Genomic DNA, 4293 nt, shown 5'->3' with positions numbered 1-4293 from the left:
ATTTCGTCCTGCCTCCCTTCGGCTCTTAAATCCTGCTCCTGCAAGAGAAGTGACACCTCTGTGCCACCTGCATCTTTCTGAGCTGGACAGCTGCTGGGACCTGTCACCATCAGCCCCGGCTCTGCTTGAAGGCTTCTCCTGGCACAGGTGCAGCTCTGGCTGTGCTTGGTGCGGGCCATGCTTCCTGAAGGAGGACAGCAACACTCACAGTTACTCCTGGGCACTTTCCAGCTGGGAAAAGCTGATTTGAGGCAGGTTTGCCACAGGTCCGGGCGTGCTCCTTGTCCCCCAGCTCGGCCACAGGTCCCACATTTGGCTCCTTCCAGCAGGAGTGTGGAAAGCCCCTTCCCAGCTGGGAGCGCCAGGCCAAGGGCACGGGGCAGAAACAGCCCCCTCCCCTGAGCACCCCAGCCCCCAGCTGGCCTCTGCCCCCAAACTCCTAAAATTCCAAACAGGCTCGCCCCCTAACTTAATTATCTTCAGTTTTAAGAAAAGAAACTGTGTACTGCCAGATTCAGTAGTCCGACTAAGACTGTTAGAGGGCGATTTGGGCTTCAGCTCCAGAACAAAAGAATTCCCATTACAGAATCCCAGCCACCACTGCCATGATCGACTTGTCACTGACCCACAAACACTGCACTGTAAACAAATCAAACAACTAATAAAAAGTACCCTCTCCCGCCAAATCTTTGTTTCCCTCAGAACTTTAGACTACCGCAGTAATAACCATGTGCAAGGCTGGCTGCAGCAGGTGCCGGCAGAATGAGCGCCGTGGAGACGAGGGCTGCTTGCCCCCAACAAACCCCACCCGGACCAAGCGCCATGGCAGGTACAGCAGCAGGCTCCCGCTCCTCCCGGTGCTCCTGCCCTCCAGGTAGACCCCCAGCCGCCTCTGCCCGCCAATCTCTCACCCCATTGCTCCTCTGTGCTTCCCCCAACAGACAGGTTCCCTCTCCGGCTGCCGAGGGCATCAGAGGTGCCCAGCGTGAGCTCCAGCGCCCCGGCCATGCCACCACCGGTCACTGCCAGCATGCTGCCCTCCTCTGGCCCAGGGCTGCCGCTGTCCCGCGGGCCTGCTCAGCTGCACACTGTCACCTCCCAGCTGGCCCAGGCCACCGTCTGGCAGGGGGTGCCGGGGCCCCTGGGGGCCCCAGGCCAGCTGGTGCAGCTCCCTGGCGTGGTGCCGCTTCCCCCCGTGGTGCAGCTCCTCCCGATGGCGCTACTCCCCCGTGTCGTGCAGCTCCCCCACGGGGCGCAGCTCCTTCCTTTGGTCCACCTCCCCCCCGTGGTGCAGCTCCCCCACGGGGCGCAACTCCCCACCGGGCCTGCTCCCTGTCCCCCTGCCTATGGCTGGGGACAGCAGGGGCTGACGGGGACGCTGCTGCCCCACCAGCCGATGGGCCTGGGGCCGTGGGCCGTGCTCCAGGGGGAGCCCCTCTACCCCACGGGCTCCTGCCTGCTGCATGTCCCCGCCTGCCCCGGCCCCCCGCCACCCCGGCCCCCCGCCACAGCGCCGCCCCACGGCTCAGCACTGGCAGCAGGGCCCCCCTGTGCTCCACACCCTGCCCCGCAGTGCCCAGAAGCCGCCAGAGGCCTTCAAGAAGGATGCGGCAGCCAGCCAGGACAGCCACCCTGCTGCCAGCCCCCACCAGCCTGCCCTGGCTCCGTCGACCCGCACAACCACCACCAAGCCCAAAGGTGAGCAGCTGCGGGTGGCAGAGCCCGCGGGCGCGCGGCCCGCGCCCAGGAAACCTTGCATCGCCACGGGCTTGGCTTGCCTTTGTTTGCTTTTTCAGCAGCGGCGACCACCCTGGCAGCCCTGCAGAAGCCTGCGGACCTGTCCGAGCAGGGGCCACACACCTTCGCCGAGGCCTTTCCTCAGCAGCCGGCTGACACCAACGTCAACGAGACGCTCGCCTGCCTCCAAACCGCGCACGGCACCGAGGCCGTCCCTGACATCTCCGACAGCCCCAGCTTCACCGCCTTGGTCCACCAGCTCCCCGACCTCTCCCAGTACGTGCCGAAAGGCGGCTGCCCCAAGGAGCGAGCGGTGGTGGCGGGGATGGGGGACAGCGAGGACACCGTCCCCGATGGCCCCGACGGCCCCGACTTGACCACCTCCCTCATCAAGCTCCCTCACCTCTCCGAGTACAGGGCAGGGGGCGGCGGCACCAAGGAGCCAGCGGCAGCGCCCATGCTGGGGGACAGCGAGGCCACCGCCCCCGATGGCCCCGACGACCCCCATGGCCCCGGCGGCCCCGACAGCACCGCCTTCCTCAACCAGCTCCCCAGCTTCCCGCAGGACAGGGCGCAGGGCGACTGCCCCCAGCACCAAGCGGCGGCAGCCATGCTAGGGGATGCCGACCCCTCCTGGGCGGGGCTGCCGACGTCCCCCTCGCTGGACCCCAAGAGGAAGCCCCACCAAGAGGTGCAGGAGGCGCTGCGGAGGCAGCCCCGCGTGGTTTTGACCTGCTTGCCGCTGCCGCCGGGCGTCACCTCCTGCCGGGTGGTGCCCAGATCGGGCAAGGCAGGCGGCAAGCAGGCCAAGCGCCCCGCGCCGGCCGGCACCCCCAAGACGCAAGACACCTCCCCGCGGGACAACATGCCGCCCAAGAAGAAGAAGGTGGTGGTGTGCCGGGTGGCAAAACACTCCAAAACCCCGCGGGAGGGGAAGCCGGACAGGGACGGCGAGGCGGCGGGTGGCAGCGGGCAGCAGGTGGGCAGCGGCGGGCACCAAGCGGGCGGCACCAAGTGCAGGGCATCTGAGGACACCAATGGGCCCGCCTCGGTGCTCCAGCCACCCAGAAGCCCTGGGGACGCCGGGGGGCAAAGCGCCCCACCCCCGCTGCCCGCCCCGCCCACCCCGCCCGCTGCTGGTCGAGAAGGCGCGCAGCACGCATCCCCGCGCCATGCGACCCCACGACAGGCTGCTGCGCAAAATGCTCCAGGCCAAAACACTGCGGGGGCCGAGGACGCCCCGCTCCGACCTGAGGGCCCACCTGCTGGCCTCCATCCAAAGCTTCCACCCGCTGGGGCAAAGGGTGAAGGCGGTGGGGCCGGTGCGCCAGCCGCCCCAGCCGGAGCCCCAGGCTGGCCCCAGCGTGCCCCCCAGGGTCCCCAGGCCCCTGCCCCTGGCCCCGACACCCAGCGCGGGGACGGCTGCCTCCAAGCCCCCGGCTGACGGCAAGAAGGAGACGGCACCGGCGGCGCCATCGAGCAGCAAGGCGCACAGCGGGACTGCTGCCAAACCCAAGCAGCCCAGCTGGCTGCGCCTGTCGCCCACGGGGGGCCAAACCCCGCGGGAGGGGCTGCCGCAGCAGCTGCACATGCCGCCGCGGCTGCCGCGCCCTCCCGCCGACGCCGCGCTACCACCTGACTCCCGCTGGCCCTGGGCTTTGCCCACCCCGCTGGAGGAGCAGGAGGAGTGCGTGCCCATCACGCCTGAGCAGCGGCCCGAGTGGGAGCGCCTCAAGAAGCTGGCCCAGGAGGAGCGGCAGCGGGTGGCCCTGCAGATGACACTGGGGCAGCTGCAGTTTTTTGTGCAGAGGGAGATCGACATGCAGATAGCCGACGCCTACGGCTACCCATAACCCACCGCTCCAGCACCGTCCCCCCTAGCACCCACGCACAGAGCAGATGCGCAGGCAGGGACCTGCACCCACCCGCTCCATCCCCAGCCCTCTCCCACATCCCCCCTTTCTTCTTTCATTCATTAAAAGGCTTCCGTGTTCGCTTTGCGGCGCCTCTCTCTGCCTGCGGCCATTTGCGCAGGGGGGGGGGTGGGGGGGGTTTAACGCAGCCTCGGCCCACCCCGCGGGTGGCTGAGCTGGGCTGGGGATGGCCACCCAGACAATGGGTAGACGGGGCATCGCTCCGGGTGGCGGGCGCCCGTGGGAGAAACTACACTGATTCGCACCAACGCCGGGAGGACGGAGGCCTCCAGCACTGCCCCAGTACCACCATCACCGCCCCGGTACCACCATCACCAGCACCGCCCCAGCACCAGCATCACTGCCGGCCAGCTGGATCCGGCCCTGGCAAGGAGCCGCAGCCGCCCCAGGGGGCCAGGCAGAGACAGCCTGAGCGCGCAAAACGCAGCTCGCCCCGTGGCCGGCGAGCGGGCGTCGCTGGCCAAGGCTCGCGCGCCGAGATCCCGCAGCTGCCGCTGCAACGGCTGCACGGCTCGCTCGGCCCCCTCTATGGCCTCGTCCGGCGCTGCCCGGACCTCATCCACCAAAAACCCCTGCCCACAGGCCAGCCCTGAGCCACTCTCACCAGCAACTCGCAAACGCC

This window comes from Nipponia nippon, unplaced genomic scaffold (assembly GCF_047370975.1).
Source record: "Nipponia nippon isolate SJK-2023a ecotype South Korea unplaced genomic scaffold, ASM4737097v1 scaffold_87, whole genome shotgun sequence".
Lineage (NCBI taxonomy): Eukaryota > Metazoa > Chordata > Aves > Pelecaniformes > Threskiornithidae > Nipponia > Nipponia nippon.
This window is presented reverse-complemented; position numbering follows the sequence as displayed.